This window comes from Musa acuminata, chromosome BXJ1-7 (assembly GCF_036884655.1).
Source record: "Musa acuminata AAA Group cultivar baxijiao chromosome BXJ1-7, Cavendish_Baxijiao_AAA, whole genome shotgun sequence".
Taxonomy (NCBI): Eukaryota; Viridiplantae; Streptophyta; class Magnoliopsida; order Zingiberales; family Musaceae; genus Musa; species Musa acuminata.
This window is the reverse complement of record NC_088333.1, coordinates 16,660,304-16,672,402: the sequence shown is the minus strand read 5'-3', so window position 1 is coordinate 16,672,402 and position 12,099 is coordinate 16,660,304.

Genomic DNA, 12,099 nt, shown 5'->3' with positions numbered 1-12,099 from the left:
TTCGGATCTATAGAGATAGATCCAAGAGGATGTTTGGCTTGTCCTAGTCTAGATACATAGACACCATTGTAAAAAGATTTGACATAAAAAATTCTAAGAGATGTCTCATACCGATAAGACATGAGATATCGCTTTCTAGTAGTATGTCCTCAAAGACTCCTGAAGAAAGGGCGAATATGGATAGGATATCCTATGCATTAGTAACAGGGTCTATTATGTATGTCATGCTATGTACCAGGTTTGATATAGCGCATGCTCTGAGTGTCACGAGTAGGTATCAGGTGGATCTAGGCTTGGAGCATTGGAAAGTAATAAAGTATATTCTTAAGTACTTGAGAAGGACTAAGGATCTTTTACTAGTATATGGAGGTAGTAGCCTCAGGGTTGAAGGCTACATGAACTTCATTTTTTAGTCTGATGTCGATGATAGCAAGTCAAATTTGGGATATGTGTACACCTTGAATGGAGGAGCAGTGTGCTGGAAGAGTTTCAAGCAAGACACTACTACTGATTCGACCATAGAGGCGGAGTACATTGTTGTAGTAGAGGCAACAAAAGAGGGAGTCTGGATGAAGAAGTTCATCATAGATTTGGGAGTCATGCTGGGTAACGATGAGCTAATTTTCTTATATTATGACTGTTAGGATCGAGAGCACTAAGAGGGGGGGGGGTTGAATTAGTGCAGCGGAAATCTTTCAGCGATTAAAAATGAAAGCTGCGTTCGTTCGATAAAAAAAACGATTTCAATGTAAAAGCTGATTCTAAGATAACTTAAGATTAAGCGCAGTTTACGTCTGCACGCAGTTTGCGTCTGAACGTAGTTTGTGTCTAAACTCAGTTTACATCTAAACTCAATTTACGTTTAAACGTAGTTTACGTCTAAACACTGTTTACGCAGTTTACTTTTAAATGCAGTTTTACGTCTAAACGTAGGTTGCGCAGTTTACGTCTAAACGCAGTTTTATGTCTAAACGTAGTTTGCGTCTAAACGCAGTTCTACGTCTAAACACAGTTTGCGCAGTTTACGTTTAAACGCAGTATTACGTCTAAACGCAGTTTTACGTCTAAACGCAGTTTTGGAAAGATCTGAACTTAGAAACTCGTTCGTAAAAGCACAGAAGACAGTTTGCAGTTATAAATGGAATCAGAACGTAAACGTAAACTGCAATGTAAAGTTTGTACAAAAACACCGATTTACGTCTGAATGCAGATTCGGAAAGATCAGAACTTAGAGACTTGTTCGTAAAAGCGCAGAAGACAGTTTGCAGTTATAAATGGAATCAGAATGTAAACGTAAACTGCAATGTAAAGTTTGTACGAAAACACCGATTTACGTCTGAATGCATATTCGGAAAGATCAGAACTTAGAGACTTGTTCGTAAAAGCGCAGAGGGTAGTAGCTATGTAGGAGGTTTGCAGTAATGATAAAGTGCTCAAAGTAAAAGCAAACCAGAGATTTAGAGTGGTTCGGTCAGTCTTGACCTACTCCACTTTTGGCTTCCTCCACCGACGAGGTCACTGACGTCAACTAGAGGCATTCCTTCAATAGGCGAATGCCAACTGCCCTTTTACAGTTTCACTCCTTTTGACGGGATCAGGAGACAACCCTTACAGAACCTTTCTCTCCTCTCTTTACAACTCAAGACTTTGAAGAACAGAAGGAGGAGAACTTAAAGGCTTTTCAACAATTTTGAGCTCAAGAATCACAAAGAAGATCAAGATTTTGGTGTAGGTATCTTACTCTTTCTGTGCTGAATGGGTGGGGTATTTATAGGCCCCAACCCAGTTCAATTTTGGAGCTCAAAACGATCAAATCCCGGAATTCCGGGATCAGGCGGTTGCACCTCCTGACTGGAGAGGTTGCACCGCTTGGCAGAGCTCGAAGACTGAGCCCAAGCGGTTGCACCTCTCTGTCAGGGGCGGTTGCACCGCCTGAGTCTGGCTCGGAGACTGAGCCCCAGGCGGTGCCACCTCCTAACTGAGGAGGTTGCACCTCTCCTGCCAGAGCTCGAAGACCGAGCTCAAGCGGTGCTACCTCTGTCAGGGGAGGTTGCACCGCCCAGTCTCGCTCGGAGACTGAGCCCAGGCGGTGCCACCTCCTGCTTGGGGCGGTTGCACCGCCCAGCTTTGCTGGGAGATCCTCTCCTGGGCGGTGCCACCTCTTTCACTATTTCAGCTCACTTGGTTTGGCTCCAAACTTGGTCCAAACCAGTCTGAACTTGGGCCTAATTGGCCCCTACTTGGGTTATAGGATTAACACCTAATCCTAACCCTAATTAACGTGCTAACTATGAATTTAAAGATATTTTCTAAGCTATTACAAAGTCCGCAAGTCAAGACTTCTTCTCGCGAGCTTCCGGCAAACTTCCGGCGGTCTTCCGATGAACTCTCGGAAACCATTCTGCGGACTCCCGGTAAGCTCCTAGACTTCACGATTTGATCTTAGCGAGTTCCAACGAGCTTCTTCGGCAAGCTTCGATCTTTCTCGGCGAGCTCCATGGACTTCCAACGAACCTTCCGGCGAGCTTCCGAAAAACCCTTCGGCAAGCTCCCAACTCATTCTCGGCTAGTTCCGGTAGCATTCCCGATGAACCTTCGGACTTCCGTCGAACTCTCGAACTCGCAACAAATCCTTCGCACTTGACTCCGACACTTTGTTTTGGTTTATGTCTTCATCGTTATCATAGTTAATCCTGTACAATTAAAACAGAACTTCGATCGAGACAATAAATCCTAAGCAATTAACCAAGTTGTCCAGCATGTCATTGGTCTCTCGACGCTTCATCTGATTCTTCGGCGCATCGTCCTCTCCTGCAGCCTATTGCCTAATCGGCCAGTTGACTCTGCAACTCTGATATCCTTGGCACAATACCCGCTCTTCTTGGCCCGATGCCCGAGTCCATGGCCCGAAACCTTCTGTCGATGCGTCGACCGATCCACCGGCCCGACGTCCAATCTTCTGACATGTTCCTTCGGCACAACATGATTTTCCTGCTTTAATTGTCTCATCCTGATCGAAGCATCCTGCGTCACTCAAAATGCAGATTAAATAATAAACATATATCAAGTAGTTTCATCATCAAAATACGAGATTCAACAATGACAACTACAGAGTGATTGCTCAAATGAGGGAACCCGAGTCTCATCAGAAGTGTTTTGAGGCGGTTCCAACTTATTAGAGAGATCATAACCCGAGGAGATGTAGCATTGGAAAGAGTTAGATGTAGCATGGAAAGAGTTCTATCCGAAGATAACATTACAGATTCACTGATAAAGTCGTTGTCTCAGATTGTCTTTGAGCATCACAGGGGTCTGATGGGGATCAGACACATAGGTGCCTAGCAAGCCAATTACGTAAGTGATGGCACGTGTGACTTGACACGCAATCGTTTTGCTTATTATAAATTGATATTTTATCACTTTATATTGACTATTGCATATATATATATATATATATATGTCCTTGGATTTGTACAATGGGAATCGGATCGTGATGCGATCACGATAATGAGATCGATTCGCCTTTAAACATAGATCCTAAATAATCCCAATCATAGGTTACTCGAGGAGGACATCGAGATAACCGAACTGACTACTGTGTTGTATACCCGTCCATATGATGGATGCAGCTAATCTCATAGCTGCTCGTGTGGGGACACTAGGGATACAATACATGTGCTCATTGAGGAATGAGTTCACTGATTGATCTGCTTATGGAATACTGGATGGTTGATAATGCCTTATTATCAAACATCAATTTTGTGGTCCCAATGGTGTATCTAGTCCTTAGATTTGAGACACCTAGGATGTCCTGTATAAGTGCTCCATTCTTTGATATCGGATTTATAAGTTTGGATGTCCCAGATCTAGCACAACCGATCTTCGGGAGTGGTAGTCAACCTTACGAGGGCTATTGAGTGTCGATAGAGGATCATCCACTCTTGGTGTCATGAAAAAAATGTCCTATATATTCTTGCTCAAACAAATATTTGGCCAGGGTCATTCGGATTGAGAGAGAAAGAGCACTCCGGGAGAATCTGATTAAACTCGAGTAGAAATCGTATGGGTTTGACAACACCATGCCTGGTATACGATCTTTGGGATATTAGATGGATGAGGTGTTGAATCTCGTATTTTGATGATAAAACTACTTGATATATGATTTAATCTACGTTTTGAGTGACGCAGGATGCTTCGATCAGGATGAGACAATTAAAGCAGGAAAATCATGTTGTGCCGAAGGAACATGTCAGAAGATTGGACGTCGGGCCGGTGGATCGGTCGACGTATCAACAGAAGGCTTCGAGCCGTGGACTCGGGCATCGGGCCAAGAAGAGCGGGTATTGTGCCAAGGATATCGGAGTTGCGGAGTCAATTGGCCGATTGGGCAATAGGCTACAAGAGAGGACGATGCGTCGAAGAATCGGACGAAGCATCGAGGGACCAATGACATGCCGGACAACTTGGTTAAATTGCTTAGGATTAATTGTCTCGATCGAAGTTTTGTTTTAAGTGTGCAGGATTAACTACGATGAAAGTTAGACAAGCAGCAGGAGTTGCGCCGGAGTCAAGATCATGATCACGTTGGGAGTTCGAGAGTTCGACGGAAGTTCGGACGGTCGTCGGAGGTTCTGCGAGAACAGATTCGAGAAGTCCAAAAGCTTGCCAAGCGAAGCTTGTCGGAACTCGCCAAGTGGATCGTCGCAAAGTCCAGGAGTTTGCCGGAAGTCCGCAGAAGAATCACCGAGGGTTCATCGGATGATCGACGGAAGTTCGTCGGAAACTCGCCGGAAGAAGCGATTGACGCATCGGAGCAAAGCTGCAAAAATTGTCTTAGATTTAATCGTAGTTAGCACGTTGATTAAGTTGGAAAATGGGAGGTGATCCCATTAGCTTAATCTTGGGGCAATTGGGCCCCTGAAAAGATTGAAATTGGGCCGAATGGAGCTAACCATTCGGACCCTGATTGCACCAGGAGGTGCAACCGCCTAGGCCAAGAGGTGGCACCGCCTGGGCTAAGCCTCCCAGCGAGACTGGGCGGTGCAACCTCCCCAGCCAGGAGGTGGCACCGCCTGAGCTCAGTCTTCGAGCTAGACTGGACGGTGCAACCTCCCTGACAGAGAGGTGGCACCGCTTGAGCTCAGTCTTCGAGCTAGACTGGGCGGTGCAACCTCCCTGACAGAGAGGTGGCACCGCCTGAGCTCGGTCTTCGAGCTCTGCCAGGCGGTGCAACCTCTCCAGTCAAGAGGTGCAACCGCCTGATCCCGAAATTCCGTGATTTGATCGTTTTGAGCTCCAAATTTGAATTGGGTTGGGGCCTATAAATACCCCACCCATTCAGCACTGAAGGGATACAGATCCACACCGAATTCTTGATCTTTTCAGTGATTCTAAGAGCTCAAATTTGTGTAAAGTCCAAAAGTTCTCCTCTTTTCTGTTCTTCAAGTCTTGAGTTGTAAAGAGAGGAGAGAAAGGATCTGTAAGGGTTGTCTCCTGAGCCCGTCAAAAGGAGAGAAACTATAAAAGGGCAGTTGGCCTTCGCCTATTGAAGGAAGGCCCCTAGTTGACGTTGGTGACCTCGCCGGTGGAGGAAGCCAAAAGTGGAGTAGGTCAAGACTGACCGGACCACTCTAAATCTCTGGTTTATGTTTATTTTGAGCACTTTATCATTACTGCAAACCTCCTACATAGCTACTGCTCTCTGCGCTTTTACGAACAAGTTTCTAAGTTCTAAGCTTTCCGAATCTGCATTCAGACGTCAAAAGGTGTTTTCGTACGATCTTTACATTGCAGCTTACATTTACGTCTTGAATCTGTTTATAACTGCGAACTGTCTTCTGCGCTTTTACGAACGAGTTTCTTTGCAGTTTACATTTACATTTTGATTCTATTTATAACTGCAAACTGTCTTCTGCAATTTTACGAACGAGTTTCAACATTTAGATGTAAAACTGCATTTAGACGTAAATCGGCTTTCCTCGCACAATCATCAGATTTCAGTTTACGTTTACGTCTTGATTTCAACTGCATACTGCCTTCTGCGAGTATACAAACGAGTTTCAAAGTTCAGATGTAAATCTGCGTTTAAGACGTAAATCTGCGTTTAGACGTAAATCTGCGTTTAGACGTAAATCTGCTTTTTGCAGATTACTTTTTGAGCTGTACAATAGCAGCACATTATCTTTATACTTCTGCTCAAACTGCGCTTAGACGCAATCTGAGTTTAGACGCAATCTGCATTTAGACACAAACTGCGTTTAGATGCTAACTGTGTTTAAACGTAAACTGCACTTAATCATAAGTAATCTTAGAATCGGCTTTTGCATCAAAATAGTTTTTATCGAACGAACGTAGCTTTCGTTTTTAATCGCTGAAAGATTTTCGCTGCACTAATTCACCCCCCCCCCCCCTCTTAGTGCTCTCGATCCTAACAATTGGTATCAGAGCCCGATTTTTCTCATTTCGGATTTACACCCGAGAGAAATGGCTCTTCATGGTTTTCAAGAGGGCTTTTCGGTCTTTCGTCCACCGTTATTTAACGGATTGGACTACACATATTGAAAAACTCGAATGAGAGTTTTCTTGATTTCTACGAATTTAGATTTATGGAATATCATTGAAAACGATTTTCAACTTCCCTCTAAACCGATGAACGAATGGTCGGATTTGGAGTAGTATTTTTCTTTAAACGCAAAGGCTATGAATGCCTTATTTTGCGCTTTGGACAAAAATGAGTTCAATCGGATTTCCACATGCGAAACGGCTTTTGACATTTGGCGAACAATTGAAATCATGCACGAGGGAACTAGTAGAGTCAAAGACTCAAAAGTTAACTTTTTATTGCATGATTTCGAGCTTTTTCAAATGCAACCAAGCGAGACTATAGGCGACATGTACACCCGTTTCACGGATGTCGTTAATAGTTTAAGAGCTCTTGGAAAATATTTTTCGGATTTTGAACTCGTAAACAAAATTTTGCGTTCTCTTTCTAAAAAGTGGGATTCAAAAGTAACTGCAATACAAGAAGCTAAAAATCTAAACAACTTACCACTTGAAGAACTAATTGGTTCATTGATGACATATGAAATGGTGCACAATGCACATGATGAACATGTTGAACACAATCACCTTCCAAAGAACAGGAATGATTTGGAACTCTGGACAAATGAATGCCACTTGAGCGATGACTCAAGTGATGAGGACAATGATGAACAAACCAACCTTCCAAAGAACAGGAAGGATTTGGGACATAGAACATTTGAAGACCACTCAAGCATAAGCTCAAGTGATGGTGAACTTAAACTACAAATGAAACGAAAATTAAAAAGCAAAAAGAATGGAACTACTTGCTTTAAACGCAAGAAGAAGAACAAAAATTGGGATGAATCGAGCTCCTCTGAAGACGAGAAAGTCAACAAAAGCGAGGCGGCAAACTACGCCTTACCAGCCTACGACATTGAGGTAATTAAAATGCCTTTGGTTTATTTTAAAATTACTTGATGCTTTCATGATATATTTTTTTTTTTAGTTTAGAATTAATTTTCTTGAAAATTACATGTTTAAAAATAAAAATACAAAAATTATGATCATGCTGATAATTTCGAAAATGATAATATTGCATGATAAACAAACAAAATGATTTTGATCATGGTTAAGAAGTAATAATGTGTATCATGTTTGATTAACATTGTTGAATGAAATCACGTTTGATTTAAAGTAATGCATAAAGATGTAATATTAAATGGTTATTAACAATTTTATGCATGAGATTTTAAGTTATCCATGATCATGAGCTTGTTTGATCTTCTTGATTTAATTTCAAGATCTATAGCAAAAATCATGTCTGAATATATAAAAGTGTTAATTTTATTTTCGGATTCACTTAACAATTGGTATCCTAACAATCAGATTTTCTCATACACTTATGAAAAATATTTTTCTAAAATGGATTTGATGAAATGATTCCTGCTTATAAATTCCATCTTGAAATATGAATGATAGTGTTTTTGCTTGCAAAGATTTGTTTCACATTCATATCTCCTATGATTCATGTGCAGAAAAAGAATTTATAAATCATAATACAATGAGATTTCTTATGCAAAAATAAAGTGCTTTTGTGATTCTTTGCTAAAGAGAATAATCATAATCATGATCTTGATAATTATAACATGAAGCTCTTTATAAATCAAGATCGTTCATTATGCTCCCTACATTTATCAAAAAGGAGTTCTTCAAATGAAATGCAATTCAATGAAGTGTCATATTGATATCTTGAAACTTGGAATATTTTAAAATGTGATCTTGATAAGAATGTTTCAAGTTGCTCTTTGTACTATATCTTTTCGAATGAATCATGAGCCTTGATATCATATATTTCATAATACAAGATTTCTTTGCCTTATGTCTTGAACTTTCATGCTTATCTTAATTTGGCATATAAAGACTAAGGCATGCTTAGATGAAAAAGAATCTCTTAAAAAAATGCTTTTCCCATCTGATCGAGATTAATGATTTCATGATATTTTGTGAATCTCGAAATTAATTTTAATGACTTGATTATGAATTTCAAGTTAATGATTTGATTTGAATAAGTTTTATCTAAATCATAATCTTGATCTTGGAAATTGAAGTCACAAATAATATCTTGTGGTATTCATGAATTGATACTCAAAATATGAAAGCATTTATATTCATGACTTGAATTGGATTGGAACATTGTATGCTTAAATTCCTTAAATGCCTTATGTGATGATTGAAAACTAACTTGCCTTATGATGAATCACAAATCATGACTTGATCTATGATGTAAATGCCTTGAAATGAATGATATATTTAACACTTTTATGCTCTTCCCCCTACTTTCTTCTTGTTTTCAATGATAAAATAGGGAGAAGTTTTGATCATGCATGGTAGGATATAATTTGACAAAATTGATACCATCATGATATGAAACATTTATGATGTGCAATTATGCATGCAATACTTGTGCTTTCTAATTATGATGTGATGTAAATCATGATTTAAAATGCTATGAGTGCCAAGTTACACATTTTGAGAAGAAATTGTTATATTGAAACATTAATGTAATTATGAATGGTGATATGATATCATGCATGTAATACTTCAACTTATGATAATGATGCATGCAATGATAAAATATTCATGATGAAAAATTGTCTTGACATTCATAACTTGATTATTCATCCTTTGTCATGATTTTGAAATCGTGTAAAAGGAAAAAAGAACTACAAAAATATATTCTCTCTTTCTTTTTTACAATGACAAAGGGGGAGATAGCTAGCTTGTACAAGTCAAGAAGATGCAAAAACTTGATTGCTAGCTTGCCTATCTTAAGTAGCAAAGAATGCTAACTTGCTTATTTCAAGAAGAAAAATTGTCTTCTTGAACATCACTATCTTGAATATCTCAAGAAGCAAAACTTGCAATTTGCACATTGCAATAGGAAGCAAGAATCATGAGCTTACACAAGAAAGCTATCTTGCATTTGCTTTCGAAACTTTTGCTAGCTTATATATTGTGAAACTTGTATATCGTAAAAATTGCTAGCTTGTTGGTCTAAAGAGAAGCAAAAAGTTGCTATCTCAAAAGAAGCAAATGTGCTATCTTGCCTATCTCAAGAGGCAAAAATGCTAACTTGCGCATCTAGCAAAGTGAACAAAATTTTCAAGAAGCAAGAGTTGCCTTCTTGAACATCTCTAATTTGCTAGCTTGCATGATGTAGAACTTGCTATCTTGAACATTACCAAAAGTGCTATCTTAAATGATATAAAACTTGCATATCTAAAACTTGAAAGCATGAATGTTCTAAGCATGATGTAACACTTGCTAAATCTTCTAGCTCCAAGATTGTATGATGATAAAACTTGATACTATGTTTTTCATGCAATGAGTTGAATCAATATCACAAACGATTGATTGTGATACTTCTCTTTTTTGTTGATGACAAAGGGGGAGAAGTATGTTGATGAAAGTATGTTGATGACATGACATGTGATGCATAAGTTTATGCATATGTTCATGTTGACGTGTTGCAAGTATTCATGATGAATATTGCAATGACTTGAATTCAGTTTGAATTCAAGGTTCTATCAATATGGCATATTGATAGGGGGAGTTTTGTTTAAACTCCGGGAGTTAAGTTTAACTCTGTCATCAAGTGGTTGTCATCATCAAAAAGGGGGAGATTGTTGAATCTCATATTTTGATAATGAAACTACTTGATATATGATTTAATTTGCGTTTTGAGTGACGCAGGATGCTTCGATCAGGATGAGACAATTAAAGCAGGAAAATCATGTTGTGCCGAAGGAACATGTCAGAAGATTGGACGTCGGGCCAGTGGATCGGTCGACGTATCGACAGAAGGCTTCGGGCCGTGGACTCGGGCATCAGGCCAAGAAGAGCGGGTATTGTGCCAAGGATATCGGAGTTGCGGAGTCAACTGGCCGATTGGGCAATAGGCTGCAGGAGAGGACGATGCGCCGAAGAATCGGACGAAGCGTCGAGGGACCAATGACATGCCGGACAACTTGGTTAAATTGCTTAGGATTAATTGTCTCGATCGAAGTTTTGTTTTAAGTGTGCAGGATTAACTACGATGAAAGTTAGACAAGCAGCAGGAGTTGCGCCGGAGTCAAGATCATGATCACGTTGGGAGTTCGAGAGTTCGACGGAAGTTCGGACGGTCGTCGGAGGTTCTACGAGAACAGATCCGAGAAGTCCAGAAGCTTGCCAAGCGAAGCTCGTCGGAACTCGCCAAGTGGATCGTCGCAAAGTCCAGGAGTTTGCCGGAAGTCCGCAGAAGAATCACCGAGGGTTCATCGGATGATCGACGGAAGTTCGCCGGAAACTCGCCGGAAGAAGCGATTGACGCATCGGAGCAAAGCTGCAGAAATTGTCTTAGATTTAATCGTAGTTAGCACGTTGATTAAGTTGGAAAATGGGAGGTGATCCCATTAGCTTAATCTTGGGGCAATTGGGCCCCTGAAAAGATTGAAATTGGGTCGAATGGAGCTAACCATTCGGACCCTGATTGCACCAGGAGGTGCAACCGCCTAGGCCAAGAGGTGGCACCGCCTAGGCTAAGCCTCCCAGCGAGACTGGGCGGTGCAACCTCCCCAGCCAGGAGGTGGCACCGCCTGAGCTCAGTCTTCGAGCTAGACTGGGCGGTGCAACCTCCCTGACAGAGAGGTGGCACCGCCTGAGCTCAGTCTTCGAGCTAGACTGGGCGGTGCAACCTCCCTGACAGAGAGGTGGCACCGCCTGAGCTCAGTCTTCGAGCAAGACTGGGCGGTGCAACCTCCCTGACAGAGAGGTGGCACCACCTGAGCTCGGTCTTCGAGCTCTGCCAGGCGGTGCAACCTCTCCAGTCAAGAGGTGCAACCGCCTGATCCCGAAATTCCGGGATTTGATCGTTTTGAGCTCCAAATTTGAATTGGGTTGGGGCCTATAAATACCCCACCCATTCAGCACTGAAGGGATACAGATCCACACCGAATTCTTGATCTTTTCAGTGATTCTAAGAGCTCAAATTTGTGTAAAGTCCAAAAGTTCTCCTCTTTTCTGTTCTTCAAGTCTTGAGTTGTAAAGAGAGGAGAGAAAGGATCTGTAAGGGTTGTCTCCTGAGCCCGTCAAAAGGAGAGAAACTGTAAAAGGGCAGTTGGCCTTCGCCTATTGAAGGAAGGCCCCTAGTTGACGTCGGTGACCTCGCCGGTGGAGGAAGCCAAAAGTGGAGTAGGTCAAGACTGACCGAACCACTCTAAATCTCTGGTTTGCGTTTATTTTGAGCACTTTATCATTACTGCAAACCTCCTACATAGCTACTGCTCTCTGCGCTTTTACGAACAAGTTTCTAAGTTCTAATCTTTTCGAATCTGCATTCAGACGTCAAAAGGTGTTTTCGTACGATCTTTACATTGCAGCTTACATTTACGTCTTGAATCTGTTTATAACTGCGAACTATCTTCTGCGCTTTTACGAACGAGTTTCTTTGCAGTTTACATTTACATTTTGATTCTATTTATAACTGCAAACTGTCTTCTGCAATTTTACGAACGAGTTTCAACATTTAGACATAAA